The 20,545-nt window shown below is 40.7% G+C and overlaps 1 long non-coding RNA gene across 1 annotated transcript in view; it reads right to left on the bottom strand.

Moving 5' to 3' along the window:
- LOC139793293 (uncharacterized) overlaps window positions 1-20,159 on the bottom strand; it is a 278,669-nt gene extending 258,510 nt beyond the window's left edge. The window contains exon 1 of the long non-coding RNA XR_011724574.1: window positions 19,832-20,159. This is a non-coding gene — a long non-coding RNA (uncharacterized lncRNA). The remainder of the gene's footprint in view (window positions 1-19,831) is intronic.
- Window positions 20,160-20,545: the final 386 nt, after the last annotated feature.

Below are 20,545 nucleotides of genomic sequence, written 5' to 3'. Positions count from 1 at the left end.
ATGCACTTATCTAAGTTCACAAACTGGAGCCTTTCTAAATGCTCAAGTCCCTCTTGGGTAGCTACAGGTTAAATATATATTTAATATATATAGCTAAAAGTGCTGTCATTCAAAATGTTATCACACTTGAAAGGCACTGCTGTCTATCTGACAGGCAGGTGCTAACAGCTCTCGCTCTCTCAAAGGTGGAATATTGAATAAAAAGTAGTTGAGCTGGCCCTTGGGTAGACATCTGGACTAAGTAGCCTCCAAGAGCATCAGAGGAAAACCAGGAGTTGCCCCAATGTTGATGCTCTGGCTCTGCTACTGTCTGATCCCAGGAGTTTGCCATTTTTTTTTTTTTTAATGGTGGTGAATGACAGCTTCAGTGGCTCAATTACTGAAATGAAACAGATTATCTTTGTCTCACAGGATTAGGTATTAAAAGTTTGCTGTTCTTCAGTCTTCTATTTACAGTACTTAGCTAGATAATTTCTAATTTAGCACCTCTAATTTGCAGATATCTCATTACATCAGCAATAATCACTCCTGAATCTCCATTATTTCTAGCCTGTTTGGCTCATGATGATTAAACCAGTGCCTTAGATTAATTACTGAAATACAAAAATTAATCTGTGTGATAACAAGAGTTATCTAAAGAGGCTATGATAGGAATATAAAAATTGCAAGGGCTGGGGTTTCAAGGTTGATTTACATGATAGGGAGAAAAAGATTGCAAAGGACAACAGCCACACTAAAAAGGTCAGTGGGGTTGGTAAAAGGCAGCAAAACTGAGTTTCAGAGCAAATCATTCAGGCTGTGAAATGGGCTGTACACAATGGGACAGAAACCGTGGGCTCTCTTTACCAAAGTACATATGAAGACCCTGTCTAGGATTCAGCCCAAGCTGCTATGAGCTGCAGAGAGGGAGATGAAGGGCTGTTAACAGAATTCCTGTCTTTCCTGGCAGTGGGGAAGTCTACAGGCAGACATCACCCTTCATATAATAGAGGGCAGCTATAATATTTAAGAGGTGACTGTATGGGTGAAGACACTGTGGGCTGTACAGGACCTATACCTCCACAGCCTCCTTAGGTTTTTAATATGCACTGAAAGCCACTGGACCTTCAGCCACTGGTGAAAGTTCCACCCCAATGAGATTTCCAGAATATTAGGAGATTCTTAAGTCCCTTTGTATTACTGAGGGATAAACGATTAAAAAAACAAACAAACCAAAACAAACAACCAAAAACAAAACCAAAAAAACCCATAACCAAACCAAAAAGCCCAAAACAAAACAAATATCAGACAGCAGATTAAAAAATGGGATAAAAACTACAACGCTGTTTCTAAACATTAGAAATGTGGTGAGCACTGCTGCACTATGGAGAAAGGGTATAAAAGTGGAGAGCACAAGATGCAGTTACTGGGGGCTATAGAGTACACGAAGCCTTCAGCCCTGCAGAGTAATGCAGTTTGAAAGGATAAATACTTTTTGTGAAAAAGAAACATATTTCAAATTGAGCAAGCCACCTCTTCCACTTGAGTCTCATTATTTTTAGCTGACCTTGGTTGTCATTAGTCAAATAATAAGTTCATCTATAAGGCTAGCTAAATCTGCATTTAATATGGATTGTATCTATATAAGGCTCGAGAAGAGATGTATTTTCTTCCCTCATGATGTATGTGTCACTTCACCAATTTGGAGATTGCTCTAATGCAGTTTGGGTATAGATTTGAAACGGGAGACAAGTGGAAGGTTGGTGTTTGGGTTTTTTTCAGGGAATACTGCACTTTTCTATTTGGTTTCTTGTGCCCAGAGAGGTAATAAATCAGATGGAGAGACTCTCTTCTCAGTAGTTTCCTCTCCATTTCTCCAGGCTAAGTGCTACCACCATCAGACCCAGGTGCCACAGTCTCTCCCCATGGCAGTCCTAGCTAATCTGGGAAACAGTGGCTGATTTAGTACCCGGAATGTCACCTGCAGAGTGGACAAAAGTGGATGAGTTAATCTGGGATTCTCCTTGTGGTGCCCTGCCAGCTACTGAGCAATTCCCATCCTCCTGTCGTGACTGCTGTTGCTGGAAAAGGGAGCACTAGGGTGTTTCTCCCACTGAAATAGAAAGCTCACTGCTCAGGAAATGAATTGTTTTGCATGCCTGACACAGGGCTTTGAATTTGCCTTTTTGATAATTATTCTTCTTTATCAGTCATTGTTTCTGAGCAGAAATAATGGTCAAAGGCACAACTACAAGTGGAAACCTGTGGTTCAGGCTTTGTAAAGTCTTGTATGTTCAGTTTTTAAAATGTTCAAACAGGTAAAACCTTGAGACTTGTAGGTTTCTGAAACTCCTTCAGTATCTGAATTGCTTTGTTGCCATCAAGTGGTTTAAAGAGGCATTTTCCCTGCATCATGGTTTGAGAAGTTATCAACTGAAATTAAGAAAGAAGGATTTAAAATCCAAACCGAACTGGTGTAGTAGCTTTTCCTTGGGAAAATACTGACTGGTTTGGGGAAAGTGAAATATTTGCACTCTAACCACAGTAATTATAAATTGCTTCTGTCAAATGGATGTTGTCAGAGAAAATGCCATTTATTCATTGTAGCTTTTGGTTTCTTGGCCAAGCACAATGTGTTTGCTAATGAGTGTTATAGATAAATGTTGCTACCCAGCAGTGTAACTAAGTCAGTGACTTTTTGAAATATCACAGTGTTTTGCTCGGCTTCTGAATTCTGCTAAAGCAATGATGCTGATGATTATGTTTTGAGTTTTTGTTTTTCTACTGATGCTTCCTCCATATAATTAATCTTACCCTTATTTCCGATTGCCTGTCATTTTCATTATGTTGACAAGCCATGCTTCTTTAAGCACCATATCCTCATCATTTTCTTGTATTGTCTCACATAATTTTGAGTACAGAAGAGCTTTTGTGACTACAGAGGTGAAGATTCATATTTTCAGATTATAAAAGCCCCTTTGAAAATCAGCAGAAAGGCCTGTCAACTTGAAAAATTATTTTATTGTTTTTCTGCTCACCAGTGACATTTCTGGTGAAGTATATTAATAGCATTCAATGGCAAGGCATCTCTTTCATTATTTCCACATTTTCCCCCAAATATAGCACAATGACTGCTGCTGGGATTTTTCTGCAGATGGAACTGGAAACAGACAAACTTACAAGAGATGAGACTTAAAGGAAAAAAAATAAAGTTCTTAGCATAATCCAGCTTTAGACTTTATGTAAGCACTACGCAGACCCAACTTAAATTTTCCTATTTATATGTAGCCTGAAAAGAATGCCATACAGAAAATCAGAGCAAACCAACATGCTTCTAATTCTAATGAAGCTGTTTTTTTATAAAAGAGCAAAAGATGATTTTAGAAGGCAGAATTCTTGCATTGGTTGAAGACTGGGTAAGTAATTCATACAGTAATATTTAACTCTTATCCAGTTTTGTGTTCATAAATTGGGCACGAATAGATTCAATGCAAAAAATATTCTTTGGCAATTAACTACATTGATCTGTACTGAGCTTGAAAAAAATCTATTTGTGAGTGAGTTTCTAGTTGCAGTTTCTGGTATCTGGCAGATTAACTAGATTTGATCTTAAAATCAGGTTTTCAGCATGAGGAAGCCAGTTTCCAAGGCATAATGACTTCCCAAGAACAGGTACTAATAATTGCCTAAAATGTCTTTTTTTCTGCAGGCACCTCCTGAAGTCATCCTGCTCTGTTTGCTGACAAATGAAATGAAGTGGTCCAGATGGAGGGGTAGCTCATTTAGGTTTTTATCTAAGCAAAATTTAGCAAAGAATATTTTGTTTCTGTACACTCAGGTTTACTTTGCTGTTAGCATAACAATTACCTCAAATCAGTCTTGTCTGGACCAGCTGGGCTGTATATTAGTGACTCAGCTTTGTCATGTCCTGAGATGCTACAAATGCCACCTCCTGAGCATTGACTCCAGAGAAAAAATAAAATGTAATAGAATACTCTTCATGCTATTTCAGAAGAGCCCATTATTTTCTCAACAGTGCATCTGGTGAATTAAATAATGGAACAGTGAGGTCAATGCTTAAAATCCTGAAGCTAGGAGCAGGCAAGTATGTTCTAGGACTTGGTTTTTCACAGAATTTTTATTCCAGATAGTAATGCACATATATAACCTGTAATACCTAGAGCATTAAGAAAATCCTTCACTTTGTACGGATTATACTACTATTACTACCAGTTCTAATACTGCACAGAAATAGTCCCTTATGGTTGAAGATGTGACATGATTTTTTTTTTTTTTTGTATCTCCACATGGCCTCTAAATATGCAAGAGAAAGTCTAAATAGCCCAGAATCTTTTACTCAAGGTTTTCAGTGCAGTTTCCCCAGAAAGAACACAGAATCGTTGTGTGAGGCCTGAAAATTACAGTCGGATATGCAGAATCAATGTAGCATGGCTGGATAATTTTTTCCAGCTAATCTATATGGTTCTCTGCTCTGTGGTGGTCAAATATGGTACACAGACCTTGCACAAGTGTGAAAAAGAATAAAAATTACACAAACCAGCTTGATTTAATTTATGTAGTGATTTAAAAAATGTTATAGGTGTTTGTATTTCATATAATTAAAAATAGACATTACACTGTTTCCTACAATAAAGAGTACAAAAAAGCTTGATACAAGCAGTAATAGTAGTGCAATATGGGAGCAGTTTCTTTTGAATTTTTTAAACTTAATTTTACTATATCAGCATTTCTAATGCCTCTCTATATGTTTCTGGGAAAGGGAGATTCGAATCACAGAAGAGCTGAAGTGGGAAAGGACCTCTGGAAGCTCTCTGGTCCAACACCCCTGCTCAGTCATTGTTACCTAGAAGCAACTACCCACAGCTGTGTCCAAATGGATTTTTAATATCTCCTTGGAGACTCCACAGCCTCCCTGGGCAACCTGTGCCAGCTCTTGTTCAGTCTTGCAGAAAAAATCTGTTTCCTCATATACAGAGGGAACCATCTGTGTTTATGTTTGGGACAGTTGTCTCTGTTCCTGTCACTGGGCTCTACTGGGAAGAGCCTGGCTCTTTGCACTTTCCCTTCAGGTATTTTTTCACAATTACAAGATCCTCCTGAACCTTCTCTAAGCAAAACAGTCCCAGCTCTTCCAGCCTTTCCTTGAGGGAGAGAGGTGCTCCAGTCCCTTCATCATCCTACTGGCTGAAATCACACCTTATGGCCATCTCTCTCTTTTACTCAGGAGTCCAGAACTGGAACCAGCACTCCAAGTGTGTCCTCCCAAGTGCTGAGCAGAAGGGAAGGATCACCTCCCTCAGCCTACTGGCAATACTTTGCTTAAAGCAGCAGAGGATCCCATTAACCCGTTCTTTGTTGCAAAGGCACATTTCTGGCTTATGTTGAACTGTGTGTCGACCAGGACCCCTATGCCTTTTCTGACAAGCTGGTTTCCATCTGGCACCCAGCATTTACAGGGTTTTTTTCCCTTTGCAAGTGCAGAACTTTCCACTCTCCCTTGCTGAACTTCATGAGGGTCTTGTAAGCCCATTTCAACAGCTGGCTGAGGTTCCTCTGGATGGCAGCATGAACCTCTGGTGTACAGGCCATTCATCCCAGTTCTCTGTCATCAGTACAGTTGCCAAGGGTGTGCTCTGTCCCATCATCCAAACCATCAACAAAGATGTTAAATAGATCTGGACCCAATCTTAAAAGCCTGGCATACACCAATAGTTACTACCTTCCAAAGAACCTGTTACACTGATCCTCACTTTCTGGGCCCAGCCATTCAGACAGAAACAAAGCATTGTTGTGGCTGGAAAAGACCTACATGTCCAACCAACCATTAACATCAACCTGCAAAATAAAATAAAATAAAATTACTCCACCACCTCCCTGGACAGCTTCTTCCAGCACCAGACTACTCTCACTAAAAAAAATCCCACCTCCTTAAAACCTCTTTTCAGTTAGTTGCAGAGAGCAATAAGGTCTCTCCACAGACTCCTCTTTTCCAGACTCAGCAATCCCAGTTCCCTCCACTGCTCCTCATAGGACTTGTTCTCCAGACCCTCCTGTGAGGCTCCATTCAGCAGAATTCTCTTTGCCTCAAATGACAATTGGCAAGTGGAATGTTGGACTTAGACTCCTGATAAGCACAGTGACAAAAAAGCAAAGGGGGGCTGGGGCTTGCCTAGATAAAGCCAGCAATGAGCTGATGTCCCCAGCTAACTGGCCAAGGACCAGCTAATGACTCATGGGCTACATAAAGGGCAGTCCAGATAATAGCTCCAGTGTGTTTACAATGGGGTGAGAAAAGAAACATTCCCCAAGTCTGAGTCTGCCACGGGAGCAGTGGGAAACTCCTGAGGTACATAAGGAATGATGATGCATTCATTCCCCACCTCCTAGGACCAGACTGATTTCTTGCCTAGGACTGTCCCACTGCCTCAGGAAGAAGGATCGTTGGGACATCCTCAAGTGGTGACACTCATATCTTATTTATCTCCCTCTCCTTCTCCCCCTTTCACTCTCTCTTTCGCTCTCTCTTAGCAGACTTGCCAAATCTTTACCAGGTCACTTTATATTGCTGCCCACCAAATATAGCTTTCTATTTGCACACAGCCCTTCTTGGTTGGACTTTGTTCTTGCAGGATCCAAACATTAAGTTACATTAACCCCTGAGTGGATCATAACATTTTCACCAGCTTGGTTGCCTTCTCTGAACTTGCTCCAGCACCTCAATGTCCTTCTCGTACTGAGGGGCCCAGAACTGAACCCAGTACTTGAGGTGCAGCCTCACCAGTGATGAGTACAGGGGCACCAATCTCTTACCACAGCTTTCAATCCACCTCTCTGTCTGCTTATCCAACCCATACATCAACACCTTCTCTTTAGGGGAGACAGAGTCAAAGACCACTCTGAAGTCTTGGGTAGACAATATCCGCTGCTGTCTCCTCATCTACTGGGCCAGTCATTTAATTGTAGAAGTTTATCAGATTGCTGAAATGGAACTCCTCCTTTTCATCACAGATTAAAACCTTAACTTGCAACCAGGCAGATCACTGGAGATTTCCTGGTATGAGGATGTTATGTAGTATTTCCCAAATACTGGCACAATAAATAGATAATGAGATGTTACCCAAACACAGGCTAGGGGTGTTCAGGCTCATCTATGCTAGGGAAAGTAACTACCTTACACCTCTCATGGCAGCAATGAATCTAGAAAATGAAGCCCAGTAAAGAACCAGTTCTAGAACCCAGTGTATATAAATTGGCATGAATTCTCCTGACAGTTAGTGAAAGCTAGGCTGTTGCATAGTTCTGCATGTTTCCATGTGTATAGGCAGGAAGGAAGGAAGAAAGAAAGGAAGGAAGGAAGAGAGAGAGCAAGAGAGAGAGAAAGAGAAAAAGAGAGAGAGAAAGAGAGAAAGAAAAAAAGAGGAGAGAAGGAGAGAAGGAGAGAAAGAAGGAAGGAAGGAAGGAAGGAAGGAAGGAAGGAAGGAAGGAAGGAAGGAAGGAAGGAAGGAAGGAAGGAAGGAAGGAAGGAAGGAAGGAAGGAAGGAAGGAAGGAAGGAAGGAAGGAAGGAAGGAAGGAAGGAAGGAAGGAAGGAAGGAAGGAAGGAAGGAAGGAAGGAAGGAAGGAAGGAAGGAAGGAAGGAAGGAAGGAAGGAAGGAAGGAAACAGATGAAATAAAAAGTATAATTGAGAAAGGCAGTTTAAGAATTACTGTAAAGAAGAGTTGCCATTAAAAAAGCCACAATTTATACTGAATCATGCAAAACAAGTCTGTAAGACTAACTCAAGCTTGCTATAATTTCAATGTGGTTTACAAAATATGCCCTGGACATAATTTATACCTATAGTAAAATTAGATATTAAGCATAAATATTACTACCAAATGTTGTAACAATTGGGTCAGCACTGAAGTCCTGAATCTGGAAAAACTCTCTGTGAAAACAATGAGACATTCTTCTGCTGGAGTCCTTGAAACAATAAGCTCCTACAGCTGTAATCATTGGAGGAAGATCAGGGCCTTACTTTTCATTTCACTCATTTCCTAATTTTTGATGTTTCTCTTTGGATTAAAAACCTAACATACAGAGAAAACTGACAGATTGCAATGGATGATCTCCAACAGGAAAACAAAGAACTTTTCTTTTTTTTTTTTTTTTTTTTTTTTGTAAAACAGGTTTTATCATATTGCAAATATTCTTCCAGACAGATGAAGTCTTTCTTGAGAGATAATCTGATGATCCCTGCTCTGGCTTTCCTCTTTTAAATACAGCTCATCTGATGAGTCAGCTGTTCCATAGGCTCTTTTACCATCTGTTTTGATTTAGAAATTAGTTTAAGTTATAGATATGATTTTGATCCATTCTGTTTTTCCTGCTGTTTTCAAAGGAATGAGTTTCTTGTAGGAAAGGAAGAAAGAGAGGGGACCATTTGATTTTCAAATGTCAGTAAAAGAAGTAATTATTTACTACTGTCGGAACTACTTATTTTCTCTTCCTCAGTTAGAAGGAGCATACTTAGAGGAGTACTTGGCTACTTTTTATTTCATAGAGAGTCATTGTGGAGGTTGTTTATTGGCTCAGCTGGACAATTGTATAATAAATGAGAGAATATTGAATGAATTCCCAAGTTTTAGAAAGTCAGACATTCAGAGAAACCATGTCAGTTGACAGCAACTTTTCTCACAGTACTGAACAAAAGCAGCCTGATGAGTTTCATGGCAAGGCTTGGCTGTCATGAAGCCACTGAACGTGGGCAATCTTCCACCAGAAGAGCTCCATAACATCTCATGGTCATGTTTCATGCCTTCTGCATGGTTCATGCCTTCTGAAAGTAGCATTCAGTGGTCCCACATCAATGGCACAAAGCATAGGTGTTGGCACACTTGCATACAGAAGCAGCAGAGAGCAAAAAAGAGAGTCCCATGGTTCAAATGATCCTCCACCTTTTTCCCTCTTCAACATGCACCAGGAAATAATACAAAACTAAGTCATGTGCTTGTACTTGCAGACTTTTTTATTATAATTTTGGTAAGAACTGCAGACCCTGCGTGGAGAAACTCCACATGAGGCAAGTAGTTGTCATTTCAGTTTTGAAAAAGGGCACACACAGCTGTGAGAATATGAAGTCAAACAATGGAAAGCATGTTTGTTCTGATCTTCTCGGAAGTCTTATTTGTCTTTCCAAAATAGAATATGTGTCTAAGGCTCACAGCTGTGGTGCCAGTTTCCCACACAAGCTTCAGAATTTGTCTAACAGGTATTTGTGCCAGAGTGTTACTGTAGCTAAAGCAAGTGAGTAACTTGGGTAGGGATAAGAATCAGAAACTCAATGAACTGACCAGTGATGCTGTTGTACAGTTCTCCACAATACTTGCTGACAGGTTTCAAAACTAGAACATCCTCTGCATGTTTTTTTTGTTTTTTGTTTCCATTCCCTTATTTATTTGCTGATGATTTCTATTGAAGTTATTTGTAATAAGCACATCTGTTTTGTTGAATATTTGAAAACTGGCAAATCTCAGAAGTTTCTATTCTTCTGGAAAAGTACATATAACCACAGTGATGCTTTTATGGTTTGAAAGGACTGTAAATTCAGGAACAAGACAAGAAGATTATCTTGCAACACTAATTTTCATGGCCATATATCTTTTAGAACTAGCATAAGCTTGTTTGTAGTATTCTTTATTTTGGAAGCAGATAAAAGAAGAAACAGCAGGATTAACTAAAGATCATCCAGAGATAAAGACATGTCCACAATGCGTAAATGAAAAAAATACTGACTGAGAGTTAACAAATTCTTATATACATCACATCATTATTTATGGATGATAAACTGTTCTATCAGTTGCTAAGCATTTAGTTGGCAGCAGATGAAAAAAAAGTCTGCTGTTGATTCTGGCACAGAAACCTAATGTTACTCAGCAACATAGTTATGAGCTTGTAAATACTGCATAAGGAGAAACCTACAAGTGGATCTTCGGGTGTCTAAGTGAAGTTCTGGCTTCTTTGTTGTGTAAGGTCAGCTGTAAACACACATTAAACTTAAGTCTATGTCATCTATGTCTACTACTTAGCTCTTGCTTCTTTTCTTGGAGTGTTTCCTCTTACTCTTCTGACAGAGCATCTTTATGACAGCCATCTGATTATGTCCTGGTGGAGGTCAAATGTAGAACCCCAAATTTTCATGCCCTTGTGGCTCACTTTTACCTGCCTAGATAGCAATGGTCCTGTCTAAAACATGACATGAAGTAATTCTCAGCTGAACAACAGTCATGGCACCAAAGGCCACTTGTATCTCAGTCCTCTCAATGTCTGTATAGCACGTGTGTCTTTGGGCATTGCTTCAAAATAAATTGTGCTAGAGACGGTTGTGAATAGTACAAGTGTTATCTTACCACTGACATTTTTTTTATCTGGAAAACAAAGGAGTGGATAATGGAAAAGAAGGTAATTCTTAACATTTTTTAAATATCTACCCCCCTAAGGTAAAAAATTCAGTCAATTTTTGGCAGGGCTTGGATTTCTAACTCTTCCATATACCTGAACACTCTGGTCCATGTAGCCCCCACCAAGCTCAGAGCATGGGGAGACTCATCCCAGTGCACTCCATGCCCTCCACAGAGGCTGCCACCATCACCCCTGCCAGCCCTGCTGCCCAGGCCCAGCAGCCCCATGGCCTCACCCAGCCCCATTCCTCACTGTGGGAATGCTGCTGCCAGTTTTCCTAAGCTCACATCTTCTAAAAAAGCAAGAGGAAAGATAAGGAAGCAGGCTGACACATGGAAATACCTGTAGCCCGTGCTCCTGTTTGCCTCCTTTTTTCATCTCTTGGTTCACCCACTACCACCCTTTTAAATTTTTTTTTCTTTTAGAAATTTGACCTGCATTTTACAACTCCTGTCATGGCATGACTGGGTTCCCTGTGAGTGTACCTGGGCTGTGATTTAATGACCAACTCTGTCATTACTTCGTAATATGTCATAGCTTATGTGACAAATACATTAGAAATATTGCATCATCACCTGAAAACTATTTTCATTATTGGATATTAATCTCTTCCTGGAAATTTTTTTTCCAGTTGAACAAAAGAAATATTTCTGTGTTAAAAGAAAAGAACCTCAAACTCTGAAGGGTAAAGGAATGCAGAGGGCATCTGTAACAACCATCCTAAGCCCTGACAGGGTATGACACTGCCTCCTGCCAGCAAACCCCATCTCTACCCTATTAAAAAGAAGGTAGTGACATTCATTATGGAAGAGTAAAGGATTAGAAATAAAATAAAAAGCAGTACCAAATTAGCAAGGACATGGAAGTAATTTCAAGCCTGCAGTCACAGTACTGAAAAAAAAGCAGGTTTAGCACTGATGCTGCTGGTGGCTGCTGCACAGGAGTAGATCCATGAACACATTAAACAGAGCAGTGACATGTATGACAGTAGCAGGTGGATGGCAAAATTGACTTGAGCTGCTCTAGACTGAAGGAGAGTCACACCTCTGGTACGAGATATAGGAGAAATGCTGTGCCACTATTTATTAGATAAATATTCTGCCTCTGGCAACAGCTAATGCTGTTTCAGGGAAAGGACACTGATACCAGGGTATTGCTATACTGCAAAGAAAGCCTTTCTCCTGTAGTGAAGGATGAGTTGCCATCCATCATACAATAGTAAAACAGCATTATGCAAGTATATACATTGAGGTGGGCTGACCCTGGCTGGATGCTAGGTGCCCCCAAATATTGCTCTGTCACTTCCCTCCTGAGCTGGACAAGGGGAGAGAAAATTTAACAACAGGCCCAAGCACTGAGGTAAGAACAGGGAGACATCATTCATCAGTTATCATCACAGGCCAAACAGACTTGACTTGGTTTCATTTATTGCTAATAAAATCAGAGAAAGCTAAAGAGAAATAAAAACAGATCCCCAAAACACCAACCCTGCACCCCTCTCTTCTGCCCAGGCTTAACCTGACTCCTGATTTTCAATACCTCCTTCAATACCTCCAGAGGTACAAGGAGATGGGGAATAGGGGTTCTGGTCAGTTCATCACACTTTGTCTCTGCTGCTCCTTCCTCCTTAGATGGAGGATTTTCCACACTCTTCCCTGCTCCAGCGTGAGGTCCCTCCCATGGCAGACAGTCCTCCATGAAACTCTCCAACATGAGTCCTTCCCAGAGGCTGTAATTCTGCATGAACTGTTCCAGTTTGGGTCTCTCACAGGGTCACAAGTCCTGCCAGCAAACCTGCTCCAGTGTAGGCTCCTTTCTCCACAGTTCCTGTCAGGAAGAACAGGCTTCTCACAGGGGTACAGCTCTTTCAGGCATCTACATGCTGTGGTGCAAGGTCTGTGGTCTGCAGGTGCATATCTGCTCCACCATTACCCTCCATGGGCTGCTTGGGGACAGTGCCTCACCATGGTCTTCATCACAGGCTGCAGGGGAATCTCTGCTCCAGCACCTGGAGCACCTCCTTTCATTTTTCTTCACTGACCCTGGTGTCTGCAGAGTTGTTCCTCTCACATATTCTCACTCCTCTCTTCTGCTGCAGCTGTGCAGTTTGGTTTGGGTTGTTTTTTTTTTTCCTTCTTAAATATGCTATCTCAGGAGTGCTACCACCAACGCTGATGGGCTGGACCTTGGGGCTGGTTGCCATTGGCTCTGTCTGACCATAGGTGAAGCTTCAGCAGCTTCTCATAGAAGCCATCCCTGCAGCCCCTCTGCTACCAAACCTGGCTATGCAAACCCAATACACAAATTCATCTCTTGTTGTGGATTATTATTATATTACTTTAATTAACATTTATAAATCTGTAATGGAGTAGCATGACAGGAGATGATAATCACTATATACAGTTGGATTTATGTCTATACTTCATGCACAGGGCCTGTTCCCTCAAACATATGAGGATTAACAGGTATTCTCTGGTCATGTAAAGGGCACTGATCTCAAGAATAAGAACATATTGAGTGTTATCTCAGCAGCTGAATAGACCATACAGTTTTATGGCACCATTTGTTTTACCTGCATTTGTTCTGATATCAAGTGTGCTTGTAGCCTGGCTACTAATGAGGTTTCAGACTTTGATCTCCTCTTTTCTCCTCTCTTGCCCAATACCTGCAAAAGTGGCTAAAGGAAACCAATATTCATTTCTCTCCTCAACAGGTAGCTAACAACCATTTCCAACTTTCTGGTGAGTTCCTTCAGCATGTAGCTGAGGGGCCTATTTGGTAAGGGAGAGAGGACAGGAGTGCCACTGCCCATCCTCCCAGGGTGATCCATAGCCAAGGCATGGAGTTCAAGGCTCACTGCCCTTTACAACCATGACACTTATCTGGTAGTGACAGTGGGAGGAAGCTGGGTCCCTGTCCCTCCTCTGAAAGCCACTCTTCTTTCTGCAGTGGTTGATGAAGGGCAGGACCTGCCCTCAGCTGCTTCTTCACAGCTGTGTGGGCTCCAGAGAGGTGCCTGGTGCTGAGCCCGTGGAAAGATGGGGAGGAGCAGTGCCATCTTCCTGAAGCTTGCTTGGACTTGGAGGTCAGCCCAGCCTAAACTTCTTCATCCTGTCAAGGGAGGGATTCACCTACAGGGCAGTAATTTTTCTTTAACAGCTTTGCTTTTCATCACAGCAGATGTCAGGGGTGGTGGGAGGTGGCTGCTCCATCAGTGAAGATGAGCAGGGAGCTGCAGGTGACAGCCAGACTCTAAGGGAACCGAGGGAGAAGGGCAGGGACAGTGATGGAGAACAGGGACCCCAGCCAGGTCAAGGCTGCAGCAAGACAGTGGTGGTGCAGAGATCCAGAACATGAGGGGCAGGAGCAAGTGCATGAGCCCCTTTCTTAAATCAGCTCCTAAGAGAGGTGGGCACTTCCCCCTCTGGTTTGTTGACAGTCCTGTGTACCAGGGATGGCCCTGGGCCCAGGCAGCCAAGTCTCTGGGAAGGAAAAAGAGGCAGTTTCAAGTAGCTTGGTGCCCTGCTTTTTCATCTGGCCCATTTGCCTTTGGTGCTGCACAGCAGGATTTCCCATGCTTTTCTCCTTCTGCACTTGCCAAGCTTTTCCAGGGACAGGGTAAAGGCTCGAGGCCAGCAGGGACAGTCTTTTGTCACCTTCCCCCTTCCCGTGTATCTGTGCTTAGCCAGGCATTACTTGCTCTGAAATATTTGTTTCTCAAAGTGACATCAGTGAGGTGGCACTGGCTGAAAGATGCTGCAGTAAACACTTCAGACTAACTCAGGGAATATCACTAAGATCTTAAGTAAAGCTCTTTTTGTTAAGTGAAGTAGTACAAGGAAAGAAAAGGATAACACAAGAATAATTGCAGATTAGAGAAAAAGCAAGACAAATTCTCTGGGCTTTTTAAGCCCAGATTATTAAATTAAGCAATAAATACTTTTTTCCATAATATTCTCCTACTGCATATCTAAATTGTGAAAATGCTGCCATCATCTGGATGATTTAAAGCATGATCCAGATTTGCTACTGGATCACGCAAGCAAAATACTGAATATTCAGCAAAATTATTTTATAAAGTATTATATTATATATTATATATTATAAAGTATTAAAGCAGATTGCCACCTAAGTAAAAACTGTGACAAATTACTGCAATGACTAAACCTCTAGTCTCAGGAACAGAAGCCTGTGATACCTTTTACCTATGAAAGTCCAGAGATCAGGCTTACAGACCAAGCGCTGCAGCTGTGTGTTTGGGGGGTGTTTGTGAAGGAAAGGGGAGGAAAGGTAATTTTCAAGGAGCTGAAACAGAGCACTTACAGAGCTTGTCTATTTTTGAGAGAATTTCATAACAAAAGTACAATAAGCTTCATAGTTTTCTTCTCGATGTGAACTTTCTTTAGTGGCATGTGCTTTTTTGAACCTTCAAGCTAATTCTTAGATGTCATTTTCTCCATGCTCCTTTTCTTCCTCTGTTTCTTACTGTATGCATATTTGCATTAAGATTTATTAATATTAGCATTAAATATTGTCATAGTTTCAAATCTCATACCAACTTTGGCACATAAAACTTGTAAAAACAATTTTTTCAAATATTTTTAGAAATTTTGCAAAATGTGGTTCTGCTTATTATTTCTGTATTCAGCTGGAGGAAGTATTTTAATGCAATTTTAAAATATGAACGATCCTTTCATGCATGTACTTGAGCAATCCTGTTAAATGAACCAACCCTTCATTGACTTTTTAAATTAACGAGGACATAAATAACTTGGAGGAGGCAAATCTGCTTAATTCTTTGGCCACTAGAGAAAAACACAACCTTCTCGTGTTAAAAATAATCAGGCTTCTTAATTCCTTAACATCTGAAGACAATCCAAATAGTATAGTGAAAAGACAGATAAAACCAGGAAATTCAATATTTCATACTCATTCCTACTAATCTAAGAAATATATGGCTCTCCAAGGATGGCTGTGAAAACGTCTTGGGAACATTGAACAGACAACCTGTGTAGTTTCAGAAAAAATCATTCCACAAAGCGAGTCAATAACCAGGGCTTCTTGAGACTGTCAGTAAGCTGCAGAAGGCCAATTATCTACATTCTTTCTGAAACTTGGGCTTGTTAACTGAATTGCATTTGCCATATTGTAGTTAAGTATACAGCATACTTCCTAGATACAGTATATCTAGAAATTATACAACTATAGAGGTGAGAGAGAAACTGAAATTTAAAAATTCTATGGTTCTTAGAAAGTGAAACCTATGGAAGTGATTACAGTAATTGATTATGTAGATTCCACTGTTTGTTATTGCACACTCTTTTAATAGGAACCTCCTTGCAAGTATGTATAAACCAAGCAGTCTGAAATACCTGACCCTTCTGCATATGTAGAACAATTAGAAAATTAGCAGTAGCTCAAAAGGTAGCAAATACAAATATATATATTTATATAATATATTTATATTTATATAATATATATATATAAAATATACTTTTCTAAAAGGTGATTATCCAGTCTAATACAAAATTATGGAGGTGGTAAACACAGTCGATCTTTCTAGAGAGGACAAAGATGGTATGGATAATGTCTCTATAAACTTGTGTAAGCCCAGATAAGATAACCTCTATAAACAATCTGAAGTTTCTTATCCCAGAGCCTCTTGATTAAACAGCACAGAAGTTTGCAAAGCTCAGAAAGCAAATATCAGGAACTGCACTTAGTTCTGTTCATAAATGTGGTATTGACAAAAGTCAGAGCAGAGGAAAAACTTATGGAAGTGAATTTTAGAAATCAGTGTGGAAAGTATAAACTTGGCTATGGAAAAAAGATGTGGACGTGCTTATGTCTTTCTCAAGGACAACATTCTGCCAGATCAAATGAAATACTGTGCTAAGGTTTTTGGAAAAAAATATGGTCTTGGGTTGTTAAATAGCAGCTACATGTGTGGGAGTACCTGTGATATGACATGGGAGTAATGAAGGCAGTGAATGGTGGTGGTTTGGAAAAGAACAAATATCCTTTTTCTGTTAAAAACTGTAAACAATTAATTTGTGCTCATACATATGTGGAGGATTGCTTTTTTTGCAATAGATTTATATTTGCAAGAAATATTTTCATTTTGAATGAAAAAATTGTTTTGAGCTTCAAGAACAAACTTTGTCATTGTTTGGGGAAATGGAAAGATCTTTACCTTTAATTTTTTCTGTCTGGATGTTGCTGCCTGTGGATTTCAGATACCCAAAACAGGAAGAAGAAGATGGAAAGGGAAGCCATACCTGATTTTCTGTCAGGCCCCTCAGCAGTACTGACTGCCTTCACCAGAAAAAGAGAAGCTTCACAGGTGTAAGGGGTGAGCAGCACGTAGGGCATCTCTGGTACCCACCAGGTGGGGAGGAAGAGTATTGGTGCCCCATCCATGCAGAGAATTCAGGGCATAAAGGCTGCATCATCAGAGACAAAAAAAGCCTTTCAGCAGGGATCCAGACAAGTGAATTGCATGTTTTATGTTAAAGTCCAGGGTTTTTTTAAGAGTCTCTGATACAAACAGAGGTATCTCCATCAGCTTGATGTGCCCATCATTTCTACTTACTAGCCTTTTAGAATGAAAATGGCTAAGTTATCCATATACTAATCCAAAACTTTCTGTCATTCAAATCTGGCATGGGCTGAATTTTTCCTCTTCCTCCTCCAACAGTGTTTAGGATTGTTAGACTTCTAATAAATGCATCTCAATCCAAAGCTCAAAGTCTAATGAGAAGAATTCAAGTCTTTGTGTCTCCTGATGGAGCCCACCTAATACTGTGGTTTTTTCTTTAGTACAAGCTATTTTGTGCTAAAATAAAGTAACCAGCTTTTACTCCCACAATTTTATGTTCCATTAAGATTGCAGCAGGCAAATAATCCTTGATTTCTGTTACCAGTTCTTCATGGAACTTCTGTGTCTGACTGTGAGGCCCACCATTTTTAAGCTGTATCTGTAGGCAGTATTCACAATCACGTGGAGTATGAGCTATGCTCCTACATCTGTCATTTCAAGCCAGAACTGTTTGCTTGGACAGAATCCCAAATCCTTTGGCAACCTGTCAGTGGAGTTCAGTGCAGTACTACAAACCTTAGATGCTTTTGCATCTTAGGAAAATGAATGTGTATTGAGGCCCTCTGAAGACCAAAATGGACATTTGTCCAAATATGTAAGAAAAAATCTACATAAAGGACAGAAGTCTTTATTTTCCTTACAGCTTACCAAGGATGCAGTAGCTAAAAATCTGAGGACCTAAAACCCACAGATCTGCTGTAAGCAAATACTGTCACTTTGAAAATAAAATTAGCAAAAAAAAAAAAAAAAAAAAAAAAAAAAAAGGGGGAGATTTGTCAGAAAACATCAGTTGATTGGCAGAGAAATGTTTCAAGAAAATGTACTGCTTTGTGACAGCTTTCTTGGAAGCTGCTTAACTGCTGGCTCTGGAAAGCCTCACCTGAAGAATAGTGGTGGTGGTGGGTACTCGAGCTGGTGTGTGTTATTCTGCCCCATGGACTCAGGGTCTCTCTGGACTGTGTGTGATAACCTGGGTAGCTGGAGCTGGCGAGGATGTTTAAAATCCAGGATGAGTAGCTTCTGAACTTGATGTTATTTTTTTAAAAATCTTGCAAATCCTTTTAAAACAATATTTAGCAGTTTCCTTCTTAGAGAAAATGTCAGCATTATCTAGTTATATTTGTCACAGCTTCCTCTTTTCCTTCCAGTCCCAAGGTGCTCCTGGGGATGGAGCTGCAGACATCCGGCATCCAGGCATCCCTGTGTGGGTCACATTGTCCTTCCCACAGTATCCTCCCAGCCTTATTATCTCCCTTACCCCACCTCTCATTCCCTACCCATGCTGGTGCCTGCATCCCCCCTTCTGGCTCTTTCCCTGTTCCCTGGGATCCATCAGACTCTTCTGCATCAGTGCTCAGGTCAAATGGGAGAGCAGGAGGTGCCTGATACCAAACAAACCAGCATGAAGATATGGAGACACATGAGAAAACTCCTGTTGCTTTGACAGAAAGAAAAGTAATTCTCTCTGTACATATGCAAATCTGAGTGTGCTACTTCACTTGTAAGGACAAGAGAGGTATAAGTACATTGCTATATTGTATACTCTTTGAAATATTTTCATCATTTTTTGATGGTTAACTAAGGCTGGAGGGAAAGTAAATAATGTTTTATAACATAAAGCATTTTAAGAATGATAAATCTGCAGGGTTCTACTCAAACTGCCAAGCAGTATTATACAACATTCCTAATTTTCTACTTGCCCTGGCTTTCCAGCAAGGCCTGTACACCTCCAATTAAAGTTACAATGTTTTTATTAAAAGGGAGAGGGAGGATTGTTTCTTGGTGATCATCCACTGCTGACTGAAACAAGACATTTCACGTAAACTGTGGCTGACATTTTTGAGCAGTTCCAGGAATCAAACTCTGATCACAAGGAAAACATTCAGAAAACATCTCCTTTGGATTTGTTGCAATATTGTGCATTCACGGGGAAATTGTAAAATTGTAAAGTTCTTTCACAGAGAGAAATAAAATCTTCCTGGGGTATGTTTCATTGCTGTTAAAAGCAAGTTTTAAAGCAGGAAGTGTAAGTTCTGCCAAAGTCTGGGGATAAAATTGTTCAGAGTACTGATTCTGGAAAGGATGGGTTGTGAGAGGAGCATTTGAGGCTGTAATAAAAGGAAAACTAAAGGGAGAATGGAAAAAAGCAGGAGTGAGTAAGGTGCCTGTGAGGAAGGGGAGCTCTTACTTAGGCTCCAGTTCATTAATACCCAGCTGATATTAATGTTTCTCCAAGGAAGTGCAGTGAAGCAATCCATCTGTGTCAGTCTTCCTAAATATTCTCGTGTCTGTCTCAACACATGTCTCCAGGCCTTAACAAAGGACTAAGCACAATGCATATAATAAGCACAATGCATATATACACTTAATTAGAGTGTATTTTCAATGCAGAGAAGTAATTTGACTGTTCAGTGCACTGAGCCCTGAAAACTGATTGGTAAAATTCATTTGAATACAGTGAATATGTATTATCGTGGACTGAATTAAAAGCTTTCTGTGAGACAAATGGATTGCATGGCCCTTCTTAGTTTACTTAAAATATTCTAGAAAAGAGAAATCTGACTTTATTTCAGGGGTCTGTATGATTTTGTATTTTTCTTGCTAGGCCCATCTAATGTCTACATCTCAGTCTCAGCTCCCTCACAACAGGATAAAATTAATTAGGAAGTTAATGTACCACTTTGAGCAAGAAGAGTCTTGAAAGTAACTAAAGGGAAGTCTAATTTATCACTAGTCTTATGTAGAGTAATGAATGTAGAGGATGAATTTGCATCCTTGGAAATAATTATGGAACCACAGAATCATAGAATTGGCTGGGTTGGAAGGGACCTCAGAGATCATCAAGTCCAACCCTTGATCCACTACCGCTGCAGTTACCAGACCATGGCACTGAGTGCCACATCCAGGCTCTTTTTAAATATCTCCAGGGATGGAAAATCCACCACTTCCCTGGGCAGCCCATTCCAATGTCTGATCACCCTCTCAGTAAAGAAATTCTTTCTAATGTCCAACCTAAACCTCCCCTGGCACAACTTGAGACCTTGCCCTCTTGTCTTGCTGAGAGTTGCCTGGGGAAAGAGACCAACCCCCCCTGGCTACACCCTCCTTTCAGGGAGTTGTAGAGAGTGATGAGGTCTCCTCTGAGCCTTCTCCAGGCTGAACAGCCCCAGCTCCCTCAGCCTCTCCTCATAGGATCTGTGCTGGAGTCCCTTCACCAGCCTGGTTGCCCTCCTTTGGACCTGCTCCAGGACCTCAATATCCTTCCTGAACTGAGGGGTCCAGAACTGGACACAGGACTCGAGGTGTGGCCTCACCAGGGCTGAGTACAGGGGCAGAATCACTTCCTTGGACCTGCTGGCCATGCTGTTCCTGATCAATCTAATGTCTTTAAATTTATCAAAACCTCATTGCTTCTTCTCTTTCTCACTACCATTGTTTGGCATAACGCAGAAGAAGAGCACAGCAATAGGAAAAGGCAGGCAAAGAAATTCAATGTTTCTATGTAGTG

The sequence above is a fragment of the Heliangelus exortis genome, chromosome 2, assembly GCF_036169615.1.
Source record: "Heliangelus exortis chromosome 2, bHelExo1.hap1, whole genome shotgun sequence".
In the NCBI taxonomy this organism is placed as follows: domain Eukaryota; kingdom Metazoa; phylum Chordata; class Aves; order Apodiformes; family Trochilidae; genus Heliangelus; species Heliangelus exortis.
The sequence above is the reverse complement of the archived record's forward strand: the minus strand, read 5'-3'. Positions and strand labels throughout refer to the sequence as shown.